At 67.4% G+C, this 16735-nt stretch overlaps 1 long non-coding RNA gene across 1 annotated transcript; it reads left to right on the top strand.

The window, feature by feature from the left end:
• Window positions 1-5481: 5481 nt before the first annotated feature.
• On the top strand, window positions 5482-8090 carry LOC146405012 (uncharacterized). The gene is made up of 5 exons (XR_014836554.1): window positions 5482-6832; window positions 6921-7046; window positions 7125-7242; window positions 7326-7453; window positions 7536-8090. It is a non-coding gene; the product is annotated as an uncharacterized LOC146405012 (long non-coding RNA).
• Window positions 8091-16735: the final 8645 nt, after the last annotated feature.

Raw genomic sequence — 16735 nt, 5'->3', positions numbered from 1 at the left:
ATTAATGCTTGAGTAGGAGCCTGGTACTGGGCGGGAGGTTGGTATTTGGGTGGGAGATTGACACTCAGGTAGGAGGCTGATACTTGGATGGGAGAACGGTACCTGGGTGGTGGGCTGGCACTCAGTGGGGCTTGGTACGTTGTTGGAATGCTGATACCTGGTGGGAGGTTGATACCAGGTAGGAGACTGGCACTGTGTGGAAGCTGGTACTTGGATGGGAAATTGGTACCTGGGTAGGAAGCTGATAGCCAGGTAAGAGGCTGGGTGGGAGGTTGGTACCAGGTCAGAGATTGGTACCTAGGTAGGAAGCTGGTAGGAGGTTGGGGTAGGAGGTTGGTACCCAGGTAAGGTTTGGTATTTGCGTGGGAATTTCATACCTGGGTGGGAGACTGGTACTCGAGTAGGAAGCTGGTCCTGTGAGCTGGAGAGTGGTACCTGCCACCTGCTTCTACGTGGACTGAATCCTGAGCCACTGCAGCTGCCGACCTTCAACACCCCCTGCAGGAGGGGAGATCAGGATGAGGCGCGCTGTGCTCTGGGAAAACTGGCCGAACAGGTCTCCAGATCCTGAGATACCGTCAGGAGAAGACGCTGTGAGGCCGCCCCTTGCTTCTCCTCATATCTGGAAGAGCACTAAAATCCTCCCTGGCCACATCTGCTCCGCATGACCAGCAGCGACCTTCTGTAGAAACGTGTGCTTGGCTGCCCGCACCTCCCCCTTCACCAAAATCGCATCTGCACCGCCCTCCCCTGCCTCCTGGGAGCGGTGGCTCAGACTTCTCTACAAGGCTGCCCTGTGGGCTTTCGTCCTCAATTTGCCCCAATAAAGCTTAACTCACCCCTCTCAGAGTATGCATTTTTTTAAAGCTGACGGTACCCGGGTAGGGACTGGGCGGGAAGTTGATACTCTGGGGGGGGGGGTGTTGGTACCCAGCGGGGGTGTCAGAGTCCTGCTGATGGATGTGGCCTTGGGGCTGGCGGGGTGGCAGGAAAGGGCAGGGATATGGCCCAGCTGGTGGAAGTAGAAGAGGCGGCCTCCTTGCTGACGGGCTTTGGAGGGCGAGGGAGACGGAGACAGGCTCGTGAGGCCAGGAGCCGTTTCTGAGGACAGCACCCCGTGGGAAGAAAGGCAGAGGGAGAGGAGGCTGGGTTTGGGGCCGGGGAGCTGGAGGCGCAGGTGGGACTGGCAGGCGAGATGCTGGGGACAAGGGAGTCCTTTGACTGGAGCATGCGAGGGGGTCAGGGGCACAAGCCTCTAGAGTGGCCAGAACTTGGCCAAGGAGCCAAGGGGGTGATGGCGGCCCATGCTCTCCACGGCCTCACAGGCCTGTGCCACCTGCAGCTCCTTTGGCTGCCCCACACGTGACACTGGTTCATCTTCCCGTCCTGAACCCTCGTCCACACCTGCTTCTCCCTGCCACGCTCCGGCCCCTCCTCCCTCCTGGCTGGGGGAGGGGGGGCACTTCTGGAGCTCTGACCACGACCTCTGCCCAGCCCTCCAAGGGTCTCCCTCGGGGCAGCCCGTGTGACCTCGGCCTCATGTCCTAGGGGCCTAAATGGAGCCACACCCTCCACCCCACCCCTGCCTCCATCTGAGCGTCAAGAAACCACTCCCATCTCAGCAGAGAATCTGCGCGGCCGCCCAAATCACCAGCCGCGTGCCTGCCAGGCCCCAGCTCCATGCTCTGCAGATGCCCCTGTGTGCCCTGCCTCACTCCCAGGGGAGAGGGCGGGCATCTCTGACACGTCCAGTCACTCATGCCATGAGCCCCTCACTCCCTACCCTAAGCCAACACGGGACTCTAGGGTGGGGTCCCCAAACATCACCAGCTAGCCCTCTCCTCTAGCTTCTGAATGCCAGCGCACGTCCATGGGCACCTGCCTTGGAACTCACTGCGAAAAAGGGTGGCCAGGCCACCGAGCACACGTGCGCAGCAGCTGAGGAGCGCAGCCTGGGTCCCCAGGACGTGGCAAGGGACTTGCAAACTAGGCCCTGCTATCTTCGCGGGCTTGGCCACTGGACTAGACCAACCTGACACACAGGTGTCCAGAAGGCACCCCAGAAATCCAGAGCCCAGGGCCCCGCCGGGGGTGGAGCCGCTGCTGTTTCTCCAGCCAGCGCCCCATCGAGCTCCTGGGGACGTGGAGGTGACAGAGACAGAGCTGGAGTGTCTGGGAGGGAAAGGTTGGTCCGTAAGAGTCCATCTCCCCGGCCCGGCCGCATCTGCAGGCTCTGGCTGCGGGCCAGGGGCTGTACCAGCTCCCCTTGGTGCCCCATGCAGGGATCACAGCCCCTAATGGCCCACTGTTACCAGCCAAGGCCAGGCCTGGCCCCAGGGGTGAAGCCAAGCCGCTCCTCCTCCACTCTGGTCTATAGAGATGCAAATGACCCATTACGAAGCAAACTGCCCGAGGTTAACCAAGTCTGCAAATCCACGAGCTGAAGGGGCTCCCGTCAACACTAGGACAGTGCGGACCCAAACTCGGAGGACCTCTGGATCGGGCACTGTGGCCAGTGAGTGGACAGAAGGGGCCCCGGAGCGCCCTGGGTCTGCCCAGGAGGCCACGTAATTCTAGGAGCCTGACCGCGGTGATCGGACTTCTGACCCTCCTGTCACCTGGGCCAACAGGAAGGTGACAGCAGATGCTGGGCGGCAGGAGGGGTCCCCATGCGCTGAGGAGGACTTGGCTGGGAGTCCAGGGGATGGGTGGCCAGGGACAGGAGATCAGGTCCAGGGGAACACCCTTCCCCCAGGGTGCTGCCTTGCCTGGTCCCTGGTCCCAGGCGCTGCCTTGCCTGGTCCCAAAGTGTTTGGGGATCTTCCCCTTTGGTCGTGGGCTGACTTCCACAGGTCCACTGCACCCCTGAACGGCGCCGACGGCTTGTGGGTGTGGAGACGGACGCGGCCGCGAGGCGGCAGTGCAGGCTTACACATCTCGGGCTGGGGTTCGCCCGCGCGGTGTCCCGGGTTCGCCCGCCCGCGCGAGGATCCGCCCGAGTGGCATTCCGGGTCCGCGCAAGCCAGATTCCCCGGTGGTCCCCGAGGGTCATCTAGGGGATGGGGTGCTCTCTCCAGCCACCTTAGGCTCCAGGTCGGGCCCGTCTCGGTTTCCAGCATGGGTCACCCTCCCCCGTGAGGTCCCGTGGTGCTGTGGGGCCAAGGTCGTCTCCCAGGCATGAGGGGAGTGGTAGTTGTCACCAAAACCGGGGGCTTCACGCACCCAGCCCAGCGCGCCGATTGCACCAAAGCCAGTCCTCCCCATTTTCGAGCCTTCTATTGATCGGCATTTGCCCCCAAGGGGAACCTCGGCCCCTAATTGCTGGGCATTAGCATTGTTTGAGATGCTAAAGGCAGGGCGTGCCGCAGCCTCCAGGGGTTCTATCGCGGAAGCTCTGCCGGCTGCCCTGCCAGCCGCCCGAGCACCGACTTCCAAGTGGGGTGCAGCAGGTACCCTAGTGTCCAGGAGACACAAAGGGCGTGATCTTGATGTGGTAATGTGCCCTGTGGCCAGTCAGTTCCCGAGGCCATGCCCTTGGGTCCTCGTGAGCCCGTGGACGTGTGTTTCCCAACCCCCCGGAAGCAGCCTGGGTCTGCCCGGGAGCCCACGCGCTGCTCAGAGTGGATCCCACTGCACTCCAGAGTCACAGCCCCACACCACCAAGGCTGGGATTTGAGACTCGAAGGACCCCATGTCCAAGGGTGACAAAAGCCCGATGGGAAGCCTGAGGGGAGCACGGTCCAAGCTCCAGTGGGACACCTACCGCACCAGGCCGCTTGCGGCACGAGGACCTCAGCGGCACCTGCCCAGGGCGGGAGGGTCCTGGGGTCCCGCTGCCAGCATCAGGTGCCACCCTGTTTGCTGGCTACACCCCAGACAGCGCCGAGCGGTTACACACAAGTGGCCGCGGGGCGGCAGTGCAGCCTCACGTATCTGCCGCGGCGGCCCGCCGGGGTCCGCCCGCGCGGCGTACCGCGTCCGCCCCAGCGGGATACCGTAATGATTCACGAGGGTCACTGGGGAGATGGGGCGCCCGCCTGAGCCCCTCCAGGTCATCCCATCCGAGTCACCCCAGGCTGAACTGCAGAAGTGGGGGAGAGGAGAAAGAGCACTCGGGGGCAAGGAGGGACCCCCATCCCCGGGAGTGCGCGGAGGCGGCTTTAGGGGGATACCCTCCCCGCAGGGTCCCTGGTGGCACAGGGCTCTGGGCGCTGCTTTCCGGATGCAGGAGAGTTCCCGGGGTCTCCTTTCTTTGTCTAGAGCCGACCCCCAGGCCTGTCACCACCCCGAATGGTGCCCTGCGGTTGTGGGTGTGGAGGTAGAAGCGGCCGCGGGGCGGCAGTGCAGGCTTACACATCGCCGCCAAGGCGGCCGCGGCCAGGGTCTGCTTCTGGCCAAGTGTGGGGCTCTGCTCCATCCTGGCTCGGAGGTCCACCCATGGCAAAGCCTGGGGTCCTCCCACTGAATATTTGGGGGTCCACTCGTGCCAAAGGCTGGGTGTCCAGTGTGCCAACGGTACATGGAAGCAATGTCTTCCCAAGGACCGTCCAAGGTGTGGTCAGGCCTGGACAGCTGTGAGTCCCTTCGGGACTAGACTTGGTGGCCGAACCCTAGGGACCGTGCCCGAGGGCCCCCACGAGGCCAGGTGTTTGCCCCAGGGACAGAACGGCCAAGGGTGGCCGAGGGTTCTTTTTGTTTGTTTTTTCTTCTTTCTCTTTTTCTTTGGCCGAGGGTTCTTAAAGCGCTCTCTCTGCTCTTTGTCCCGATCCTGAGTGGGCAGTGTCCTGGTCGGTGGGGTGCTGGGCAGCCGCAGCAGGGCTGAGAGAGCCCGGCTTGTCACTAGGGCGCGCCGGTGAGCCCAGCGGGCATGCCGTGTCCAGACGTTGGATGGGGCAGCGAGGGGACTGGGGTGCCCCAGCCCCCGTGGGAAGCCCGCCCTGTGGAAGCCGCTGTGCTCGCCACAACAAGCACCGTCGACTAGCTGGTGAATCAGCGCCCGTCGCCCGCGTAATCCCAGGCGCTTTCTGCCCAACCTGAGCCCTGACCCCACACCCCTTGCGACCGCTCCGTGGACCCTGGGGCGATGAGGTGAACCGTGGGCTTGGCCATCGTGGTGGCAGACGGTGGCACACCCGTGCGCCTGTCGGCCCCCCTCCATCCAGGAGCAGAGTGCGCACCCAGTGGGGGCTGGGCAGGGAGCCGCCTCCACCTCCGCCCTGAGGGGACGGGACTCTTTCGACCCGGAGTGGGAAGGGACATATGCGGACGATGCCAGACCCTGTCTGTGGGGGGAGGGGGAGAAGGCCCTCTTTGGAGAATTCCAGGACGGGTGAGGAACGTGTGCTGGACCAGCCGGGTCGGAGGTGGGCCTTGTGGTGGCCCCAAGCACGGTCCCCGCTCCGATTGGCTGGCAGCGCAGGGGCGGGAATTCTGGGCGGGGCCACCCCTGTTAGAAAAAGCCCGGGCTAGGGCCCGGGAAGCAGGGTGAGGGAGGGGGGTGGTGGGAGGGATGGGGGGGTTGGGGGAAACTGGGGAAGTGGGGGAGCCGAGGGGTAACCAGGGAAGCGGGGGTACCGGGGGCAACCAGGGGAAGATGGGGAAGCGGGGTGCAGGGGCGTTTGCGCGGGCCAAGGACCACCTTGGAAATCTGGAGCCTGGCAGGAGCGGCGCAGGGTTGAGGGGCTGGCTTGGGCAGGGCTGGCTGGCACCTGGGAGCCTGGCGGGGTTGAGGTCCGGGCTCCCAGGTGCCCTATAGGCAGGGCAACATCGGCATGGGGGGTGACAGGCCCGAGCTGGGGTGCGGAGGGAAGAGGGGGGAGCCAGGCATTCATCCCGGTCAATTTTGGTTTCAGGTCGTGGCGGCTGGTGGTCAGGGGGAGCTGGAGAGAGGTTCGCCCCGGGGCCTGGGGCAGCGGAGGTGTAGCTGGCAGCTGTGGGCAGGTGAGGACAGCCGTCTGCCGGGCCAGGTGAGTCCCCTTCCCTCCCCAGGCCTTGTTTCTCTGGCCTCCTGCATCCGGAGGTTCTGGGGAGCGAGGGCCGGCGAGGCGAAGCGGCTGACCCCCCGGCAGAGTGGCGGCGGACGACAGGCAAGGCGGGCAGAACAGGTGACACGTCTCAGGGGGAGCTGGGACCGGGCGGGGCTGGGGGGCCGGGGCCGTCCCAGGTGGAAAGAGCATCTCAAGCGAGTCTGGTGGGAGACGAGGCAGGGCTGCCAGCAGGGAGGAGACGCAACAGGCGGGGGGCATTCCAGGCCCGGGTCGGACAGGACCCGTCGGGGGTGTCAGGACAGTGGGGTCCCCAGCCGCCACTTCACCCACTGCAATTCATTTAGTAGCAGGTACAGGAGCGGCTCTGGCCGGGCCTCTTGAGGCCTGAGCTGGAGCCTCGAGGGCCGGAGAATGGGAAAGAAGGTGCAGTGTGCCAGACAGACGTCACCTGGAGGGAGCACGGCCGTGGGGACGGGCCCCAGAGAGATTTCGGCAGCAGGGAGGCTGCGCGGGCCCAGCCTGCGGACGTGCGTTCCCACGCAGCACTGCGGCCCAGGGGCTGGCGCGGCAGGGCCCCCGGTGTCCTTGGTGGCACTGTGCGCCCTCGCCGCTCGCCCCTGGGACTGGTACGGCAGACAGGACAGCACCCAGGGGAGTCAAGGGCACTGACGAGACCAGACTAGGCGAGGCGGGTGGGGTGGAATGGATGTGACCTCTGGGGGGAGGGAGGTGGGGACGCAGGCAGGGGCGAGGCGCCGGAGCCTGGCGGCGAGCGAGGCCAAGGCGGGCCTCTGCGGGTGACAACGGAGCAGAGATGGGTGACTCTGCGCTCGCACCGGAGACAGGTGAGTGTCTGGCCCCGGCCTGCCGCCCTCCCGGCCCCGCCACCGCCTCTGCCCTCCCCCTCGACCAGGGCCCTCTGCTTCCCCACAGCCTCGTCTCCAGTGGGGGTGGACACACTGCCAGCACCGCAGGCCGGACGCCAGGATGTGCTTGGAGGGACATGACACAGTCCGGTGTGACGGAGAGGGACAGACGTGACGCCGTCCGGCCTTCCTGGTGAGCGCAGGTCCAGGCCTTGGCCCCCAGGCCAGCCGCCCCACCCCCCACCCCTCATGGCCGTCTTCTGTCCCGCAGAACACTCTCGGCTGGCCCCGCGGGGGAGCTGCCACACCCAGCGTCTGTTCCTTTGCCTTCCTGAAGGAGCACGTGCATGACTGCTGCTCTCTGGACCCCAGAACCCTCAAACGACAAGGTGAGGCAGGTCCCGCCTCGCCCCACACGTGGAAGGGGCGTGGGCGAGAGCCGGGCGCTCACGGTGCCCCCCTCCCCCTGCAGAGATGGTGCTACCCAGCTCATGCCTGGGCCTTGGACCCGGACTTCTTCAAGTCCTCCTAGCTCTGACTCAAGAATATGCTGCATTCTGGAGCCACTACACTACTTGACTCAGGAATCAGCTCTGGAAGGTGGGCGCGCGCTCCTTCCGCTCCCGGAGCCCCGCCCGCTGCCCGCTCCCCGCTCACGTCCTGTCTCTGTCCTTGTCCGCAGGTTGAGCCAAAGGAACAGACGTCCCACACCACCGGACCAACGGCACCCGCGGGGTTCCCCACCCCCCGCCCGGCCACTCCACCTCGGCGGCCACCCCCTGCTGCGCCCTGGAGACACCACCAGCCTCCCTCTCTCCCCTTCCTCCTTTTTTTCCTCTGTCTTTTCTCTTCTCTTCTTTCCTCTCCTTTGCTCAGAAGACTCGGGGCATCCAGGACTCTGTGTCCCCGTCCTTCCTGAATTAATTTGCACTAAGTCGTTTGCACTGGTTTGGAGTCCTGGAACCAGCCCCGGGTCTCGGAGCGGGTGTGTGAGCTGCCGAGTGGCCTGGCCTCCTCGGCCCGCGCCCCCTCAGCACCTGCCATTGTCCATCTCTGTCTGGGGGTGACTGGGTGGGGGCCTGAGTGTGTGGGGCCCCGCCCTCCCCTCTCCTAGTCTGGAAGCTCCGACCACCGAGCAGACCTCAAACGCTGCACTGAGTGTCCATCTCGTCATGTGCCCCTCCTCGCCAGGGCCACCCCAGAGCCCTGGACTCATCAATAAACTCAGTTACCGGAATCTGTCTCAGGGGCTTTGCAATTGGGCTGGGGGTGCGCCGGGGAAGGGGGGGATGAGATGGGGAACATGCAAGGAAGGGCCTGTGGGCTGGGGGACACAGAATGGGTGGGGAGGGGGCTCACAGGACTCGGGGGGTAATGAACGGGGGGCTGGGCGCAAAGGGGAGTGGGACGTGGGGATCAGGGCGGGGGGCCTGGAGGATGCGGGGTCCCTGCAGGGAAAGGGGGCCGAGGGCGTGAGGCATGTCCTCAGCCCTGAGAGGCCCTACCCCACAAAGCACGGCCTGCGCGCGACCTCCAGGCCCCCAAACCCCCGCCCCAGACCCTGAAGGCCTGGTCCAGGGCAGTGGGTCTGACTGGCGGAAGGAACATGCCACCCAGGCTGGCCACACCACTGGGACGCCCATGGGCGGCCACTTTCATCAAGAGCCTGGCAGGCCCTGAGTGCTGGGCTGGAGGGCACAGAGGGTCCCCCTCCCCTCACGCTTTGCGGTGCTGGGGCACCGCAGGAGTGCCCAACAGGAGACCCCAGGAAGTCTGCTGGGCTGCAGCGAAGGGCAGGGTAGGGGGGCGGCCCACAGGGGCCCAGCTCAGTAGGCAGGTGGCAGTGGGAGGCGGCAGAAAGTTGGAAAGGGTGGACTGGGCACGTCAGGATCTCGTGGCGGCAGCCCCGGAGCCACGGCCTTGGGTGCACTGCAGCCCCCACGGTTGGTGTCCCGGTCCCAGGCAGCAGCTGGGCTGGTGACGCCCCTCTGCCTCTGCCCACCCCCCCCACCGCCCCCCCGCCAGCCTCCCAGCCCCTGGGCGCCTGGCGTGACGCTGGGAACGCGAGGGAGCAGGCCTCGGAAACAGGGCTGGGTCCTTGACCCCTTCCTCTGCTCAGGGCAGTCAGGAAATGCCTAGCGGGCCGACTGACCGAGAGGAGATAGCGGAGGCCTGGGAGACCCCGCGCTCGTGCCGTTCCCAGCGTCCGGCCGCGTGGCCCTTGGCTGGCCTGGTTTGGGCCCCATGAGCTCACCCCCCGCCCCCCACAGCCTCCCCGCGTCTGGTCTCCTCTCTGGGCCCTGCTGTCCCTCCTGACGGGGGACAGAGCCCTCCAGGGCCCCGGGGGGACGGTCCCGGGTCAGCAGGGCGGGTGGGCAGCACAGCTGCGTTTGGTGAAGCCCCTGCCCAAAGCACCCTCAGCGTTTCCTCTGCGCGTCCGGCCGCCCCCGGAGGCTTTCCCAAGTCCACGGGCAACTCGCAGGCGAGCCCACTCCACCTCCATCACGCGGGTTTGGCCAGCGGCAGAAGCACTCGCCCTTCAGGCGTCAGGAGTTAAGCCCCTCCAAGGCCCGGTGCTAATCAGCTGCCTCTCCTGGAGCTTCGCAAAGCGGGCTCTCAGAGCCCAGCTTCCCGGGGGCTCACCGTGGTGGCATGGGCACCACAGGTGGCCGGAGGGGCACCGAGCACGACGGGGCTGTGGGGGGTGGAGGAGGGAGGTTGGTGACTCCGAAACCTCTACTGAGGCACACAGAGGACACGGCCGCTTCCAGGGGAGTCAGGCTGCGGAGGGCAGAGGGGCTGTAGCCTCCCGGTCACGCCCTCGCCTCTGCCCTGGATTCCTCCTGGGGGCCCGCGGCTCGTCGGGGAGGTGAGTGCCCCTGGATGGGCGTAGGCTGGGGGGGCAGGGAGTGGGGGAGCCCCGAGGCCCTGGGCCCACAGCCCTGTCTTGCCCCACACACAGGGCTGTCTACACTGGGTGCCCACTTGCTCTGCTTCTAGGCTGTTCCCTGGGCAGCTGCCTGGAGGGCCGTGGGCACAGTGCGGGCAGCCAGTGGGGAGGCCGGGGATGGGGCCGGGTAGGGACCCCTGCCCCTGGGTGAGCCCCACCTGGGCTGGGAAGACAGCAGCAGCGCCCCTTCAGGTCCATGGACCAGGGGACCCAGGGTGGACTGTGTTTACCTTCAGCCCAGGCCGGTTTCCTGCTTGAGAAAGCCCGGGAGGGGGTGCGGGACAGGCCCGGGCCCCCCACGCAAAGGCAGTTTCGCAATGTCCCTGCGCTGACTGAAATGTCACCAGGCACACGGCTTGAATTTCTCCCCCAGACCTGGCAGGGGCGGGGGTGGGGGCACCGGGCTGCTGGGATCTTGGCCCCTGAACCTCCCCCGGCCCTGCGGCCAGGGAGGGTTTAGGCTGAGTGACAGCCCACGGAAACCTGGACCCAACATGTCTGTGTGTCCATGTGTGTCTGTGTGTGCGTCCACCTATGCGTCTGCGTGTGTGTCCATGTGTGTCCACATATCTGTGTCCACGTGTCTGTGTCCACGTGTGTGTCCACGTGTGTCCATGTGTCTATGAGTCCTTGTGTGCATCTGTGTGCCCGTGTGTCTGTGTGTCTGTCCCCTGCAGTCCCCGTGGACCTGTGTGGTCTCTGGTGTGCAGCCCTAGCCGCGGCCCGTCCCAGGCTGAGTGTCCCCAGGGTGCAGCACAGCTGTGACGAGGGTGTGGGTCCCGCTGGCCGTGTCGCTGGGCTGTGGGCCCTGTCCTCTTTGTGGCTGCTCTGCAAGGCCTGATGGCTTTTGTGTGGCCTGGCCGTTCGGGTCCATGCCCCCTGGAAGAGCAACGTCTGAGCTAGCTCCACGCGTGGGTCCATCTCGGCCCAGGTTTAATGAGCCACTTTCAGGCAGGGATTGCACAGGAGGCAGGGTGGGAAGTGGCTCTGCTCAGACCCCTGAACAGGGTCTGGAGATTCTCCAAGGGCACAAAAGAACGGACGATGCCCCTGGGGTCAGCGACAATGCTCCCTGAGAAATCTTGGCACACAGGGCTGGGCCTGCGAGGTGGCCCCTCGCCCCACCCCAGCCTCCTGGAGGACAACCGTCGCCCTGCTCCCAGAGCTGGGGGGCGCCACACGTGGGGCACAGGGAGCATGGGCCCGATTCCAGGCCTGGGCTCCCTCTCGTGTCCAGGATCTCCCCGTGTCTTGTCTCAACAAGCCCCTGACTTGGAGGCCCCAGGGTGACCCCTTAAAGGGGGAACAGAAGGTTCTAGAAGGAGCGTGGCCAGCTTTGGCTTCCCTAGGGCTGTGGTGACCACACTGGGCCACGGCCCAGGCCACCCCACCCGCCTCCTTCCCCCTGGCCCCCTCCCTTCCCCGCACCTCTCCCTGGCCTGCACCTGGTGACACGGCTGGCTCCCAGCCAGGGCTGAGGGGGACCAGCGGGGCCCCTTCCTGGAAGCCCACCTGCAGGCCGGCTTGCTGGGAAGGGGCCTGCTCCTCGCCGGCCCCACCCGCCCGGGGCCGTTTCCTGGAAGCGGTCACTGGATATTTTGTTCCTTGTCAGCGCCGAGCTTGCATAAAGCAGACACTGAGCTCCTTGTCCTCCGGGAGCACGCGCTCCATCACCGAACACCTGGCCGGACACAGGCGGGCAGCCGGGCCCGGGGGAGCAGCGCGGGCCTGGGGCCGGACCAGCAAACGATCACGGCGCCGAGCGCAGGGCCCGCGCCGCTTCTGCAGGCCGCCCCCACGTGCCCAGGCCCAGCGGTGCCCATCCTGCAGGCTGGGAGGAGGCTGTGGGCGCAGAGCTGAGAAGGGGGCAGAGGCACTGGGGGGGGACAGCCGTGTTCCCACACTTTGCAGAAACCTTGGCCGGCCTGGATGTCTCGCTGGGAGAGCTGGGGGAGGGGGCAGGGCAGGAAGCCGGTCCCCCCGAGCGGGGTAGGAAGAGGCCTCGGCCCTGGGAGGAGGAGGAGGGGAGGGCAGTGAGATGGAAAGAGCACCAGGGGCTCGAGGCTTCTTTCTGGAACAAGGACTAGAAGGAGGAGGCCGGGCAGCTGCTTGGGATGCTTGGAACAGGCCGGCCCCAGTGCTGACAGGGACGTGACCTGGGGGCCGGTCCCGGGCCCAGGCGGGCTGGGAGGGCGCCTGGTGGGTCAGCGCCACTCAGAGCCCTGGCAGCAGGGGGCCTGGGCACGGCTGCAGGACAGAGCTCAGGACACAGACGGGGGCGAGGACTGAGTGGGGCACCACAGATGCTCCCAGGAGGTGGCCAAGGAGTGGCCTTGGGATCCCAGGATGGCCCTGGTCCCAGAAGATGCGGCAGCCCAAGGGACCAGGCCAGGGCCGCAGGGGGCCACAATCTGAGCAGGGCTCAGGCCCAGGGCAGAGGCCCCCTCCCACCCAGCCCTCCCTGGGCCCGCCTCTCCCGTGCAGGCAGTGGGCTCAGATGGGGCAGACATGAGACCAGGTCCAGGGAGAAGCGGGGCCCCTTGGCTTCATTCAGGTGGCTTTCAGACCGCGCCCCGTGCGTGGCAAGGCCCACAGCGCTCAGGAGCACACAGACCCCCACCACGGGCTCCCCCAGGTTGGGCGGTGACATCAGCCCTGTGTCAACAGCAGGAGCTGGCAGCTCCCCACCGGGGCTTAGGGAGCGGGGACCCTGACCCACCCTGCCACCGCCCCGCCCCACCGTGGCCCACACGAGGGCCCGCTGCTCTGGGTCTGGGGCCAAGGCCCCCCAGGCGCCTGGCACTGTCTGCCCCTCCCGCTGGCTCTCCGTCTCCAGTGTCCCCGCCAGAGAGCATGGGGCCACAGGCCTGAATGCCACCCTCTTCCTCCCTCTGGAGGGGGCCTGAGGTTTTGGGGGTTCACAGAGTGGCCTCCGGGGTGGGTCCAGGCCCAGCGAGGCAAAGCGGACCCCAGGGAGTCCCGCGGAATGTGGGACAGCCCCCCCGTAGATCTCGGGGGGGCCACCCTTCCTGGCACCAAGCTCTGGTTGACCTCCATCCTGGGGCTGTGGGCCTTTGGTCAGTGGGGAGGGTCATGACACCCAGCCCACCAGCTGGTGACAGCCCTGGACGTGCCGGCTCAGGGCTGGCCTGCCCCTGCAGCCTTGAACCCCTGTTCTCTGGGAGTGGGGGCGCAGGGGGCGCCGGGGCAGGGTGAGAGACGAGAGCCTCTCTTCCCAGAACTTCTGCCTGCGATGAGGACCCAGCAGGGGCCTCTCCTCACCAGAGGGCCTCTGCCGGCTGCAGGGCCCCAGAGAGGCCCAGAGGCTGGAGGCCGGGCCTTGGGAAGAGGCCGGACTTCCAGAAACCAGCTGCCCGCTCCGCAGCACCCAGCGCCCGCTTGGGAGGGGGGCGCGCCCCCGTGCCCCGCCCGGGTCCACTGCTGGGGCCGCCACAATAAAGTTTGTCCCTGCTGGTTACTGTCCGTGTCTGAGAGGTTTCTGGAGCCTGGCCACAATGGGCGTCAGGATGCGGCTGGGAGGGAGCCTCGCGAGTCAGAGTGTGCTGGTCTCGGACAGGCCCCGGCGCCCCCAGCCCGTGCTCTGTGGACAGATGGGTGGGTGGGTGGGTGTCGGAGGGGGTTGGAGAGGGTGGGCGGGACGAGGGGCTTCCTGCACTCTGTCCCAGGGAAGCGGGGACCAAGGAGGGGACAGCCCCCGGTCACCAGGAGGGTCCTGTCCCTCTCACCCCCCGGGACAGGTGAGCTCCCCGGAGCCGCCCTTCTGGGACAGACCCCACGGCCAGGCCACGGCCCCCCCCACCCCGTGGTCCCTCCGTCCCACGGCCAGCCTGGGGGGCCACGGGCCCAGGGCCCCCGCTCCCCGTTGGCCCTCCGAGGGTGAACGACCTTGCCTGGGACGTGGGGCAGAGGGCAGGCGCCAAGAGTGACCCCCTGGGACACGTGGCTGTTTGCAGTTCTGGAGGCAGCCGAGATAAAGCGGCTGTTTTCCCAGTGGGCTCAGGGCCAGAGGGGGGCGAGGGGCAGCCCCAGTCAAGGCCGGGCCGCTGCCTCGGGCTCCCCTCTGTGCGGAGGGAGGGGGCCGGTTGCACAGCAGCCCCTGCCCGCCGCCCGCCCGCCGGCGCAGGCACCGTGGGACCCGGCCTGGTGCCCCTCCCCCGCCCCTGCTCAGGGGCCAGCCCTCTCTGGTTCCCAGGACGCCCCCGCCCCGCAGGCGGCCAGAGAGTCCCAGAGTGTTAGCCTCCCACGTGTGGGATCCTGTCATATGCGACAACTTAACTCAGGCCGAATTTCATGGGTCCTGGATTTGGGTGGGCACGGCCCCTGCACAGCGGGGCTGGAAGCCTAAGGCGGTGGGCGTGGGGGTGAGAGGCCCGCAGACAACAGGAGGGAGGCTGGGACACTTCAAGGGTTGACATGCTATGCCTGTCACGGATAAATGCTTACGGAGGAGGGCCGGGGGGGGGCGCGGGGGGCTGGGTGGGAAGGACAGAGGGTGGGGCCGGAGGAAATGGGATGCAGAGCCCACCGTGCACGCTCTGCTGGCCTTTGAGCCTCGCTGAGTCGCAAGAAGCCCTCGGGCCTGGAAACAGACCCCCGGCCCCCACCCCCACCCCGGCCCCCGGATTACCCCGGCATGGCTGGAGGGCCCGAGAAGCCACCCAGGCTTCCCGTGCCGAGCTGGGTGCTGGGCCCAGCCGAGCGGGCTTGACGCCACGCTTAGCCCTCCCCAGGGAGCCCAGGGTCGGAAGGAAGAGGCCGGCCGGAGGGCCGTGGCCGCTCAGGCTGGAGGGGGCCCCCGGGTCAGGATGGGCCCCAGACGTCCCCGCTCCCCGGCCATCCGTCACGGAGCTGTCACCCAGGAACGTGCTCCAGACGTGCTTTCCTGCCGCCGAGGCCCCGAGCAGGCTCCAGGCGCCCCCACCCCCGAACGCCCACGCACACCCTCGGTCTGCGAACACCCTGCCGTCATCCGGTGGCCCCGGTTCCCGCCGCCCGCGCCATCCGGGTGCCCCTTCCTCCCTGGGTCGGGGGCCATGCCCTCAGCGGGCACGCAGGCCTGTGCAGGTCTGTTCTGACTCTTCCCCAAAGACGCAGGCCGGCTGCGGGCGCCCCGACCTCGTCTGAGGCCCGTTGGTGCTCACTGGCTGTCTCAGAAAGGGGTGCCCACGGGAAGCGCGTGTTCCTTGGGCCGCAAGGCAAGGGAGCCCGCCCCAAGGTGGCTGAGGGCAAATGGCCCAGGGCCTCTAAGGAGTCCCTGGGGGCCGGGCCGGCCTGCCGCTTGAGGAGGAGAGCCCTGGCTCTGCTCCCCCGGGCAGGTGAGCCCACGGCAGGGGGCTCCCCAGCAGCCTTGGCAGGAAGCAGTGAGGAAGGGGTGAGGATGAAGGCAAGGGGGCCTGCGGGGACTTGGGCAAAGCCCCTGAAGAACTGAGTTCCTCGGAAAGGCCGGAGCCCTCAGCCGAGCCTCGGCCTCCGAGCGATGGAGGCGGCCCACCTGCGGCCCCAGGGTGCAGCTGTGCATCCGTCCCCCTCGGGCCTCCCCCTGCCCCCCCGGCCACCACACTCTCCCCCTTTTGCCTTTGATCACTTGAGTGCGACAGCTTGTGCGGCCTGAGCCCCAGAGACCGCTGCCCCCCTGCCGCCAGCCCCACGGGAGCGTCCACCTGGGCCTGGCCTGGGCACTCATCCCTCCCGGATGAGGCCTTTCTAGCCTGGGCCGCCCCGGGAGCGGCAGACCCAGCCCCTCGCCCCCCTCCCCCAGTGAAGGTGCTGCCTGGTGGTCTGGGGAAGCCCCTGGAACAGGGGGCGCAGGGTCCCACACGGGTGCTCTGGCCTCCAGCTGCCAGGGAGGGCCGCGCTCAGGCCAGGGTCCCCTCCACCAGAACCGCCAGGGCCCTGGGGAAAACCTGTCTGTGCTAACAGGGCCGCTCCCCGGGACTCCACGGAGAGGTGCGAGGGACCCCTGAGCACCCACCGCCACTAAGGGGCCCAGCCAGCTCGCGGGTGCAGGCAGCCGGCTGGGCGCTCACATGCATACTGCTCTCTGGCTTTGTGTGTGCGCCTGGGTTGGGGTGAGCGGAGGTCCCCGAAGGCGGAAGAGCCCACCCTCCACGCGGGGACCTCCCCCAGCAAGAAGACGGCTGGGACTGCGGGGCAGGGACAAAGGAACAGGAGGAACCTTCTGGAAGGCACAAGGCTTCCACGGCTGAGCGGGCAGAGGAAGGCGGGTCTCTGGGCCATCCCACCGCCCACCGCCCATTCCCCAGCCCCAGAGAGGGGGCAGGATGGACGGGTGCAGCGTGAGAGAGCTCTGGGGCGCTCCCCCCGGGCAAAGTCCCAGGGCACTGACCTCAGAGCCCAAACAGGCCACCGGGGCTGGGCCCACCAGGGGCCGGGGCCAGGGTCAGGGTCAGGGCCCAGAGTGGGGGAAAGGGTGGCGTGTTGCTTGGGGCGGGGGGCGCGCAGGCGGCCCCTCGCACCCCCCGACAGCCCTGGAGCTGAGTGAAGCCCGCGGGTCACCTTGGCTGGGGTTGGGGTCTCCTGCGACCGGCACCCCAGCTCAGGTCATCCTTGCTGTACCGCAGAGGGGCAGGGGTTCTGAGCAGGGACAGGGTGGGCCGCGCAGGAAGCCCCCTTCTCTCTGAGGCTGCCCCGGCCCTGGAGCCTCTCTGGGGCATGCCACCCCTCTCACAGACGCCTCCCAGGAGCCCCCACTTTCCTGCTGCGTGGTGAGGGTGTCTCTCACCCGATTCCTGGCCCCTGCAGGTCGAGTGAGTCCCTGCTAAGCCTGGGGTTGGAGCAGGTGCAGGGCATCACCACACAGCAGCAGAGGCTGTGGGGGCCCCTGAGAGGCGCTCCCAGGTACCCTCCTCAGGGGGCTGAGCCCGGGGTTGACCCGGGACCTCGCCTGCCCC

The sequence above is a fragment of the Sus scrofa genome, chromosome 2 (genome assembly GCF_054392235.1).
Source record: "Sus scrofa isolate SSC_HxYL_T2T_F1_AM1 chromosome 2, Sscrofa_HxYL_maternal_Yorkshire_Landrace_v2.0, whole genome shotgun sequence".
Lineage (NCBI taxonomy): Eukaryota > Metazoa > Chordata > Mammalia > Artiodactyla > Suidae > Sus > Sus scrofa.
Note: the sequence above shows the minus strand (reverse complement) of the source record. Positions and strands in the feature narration are given on the sequence as shown.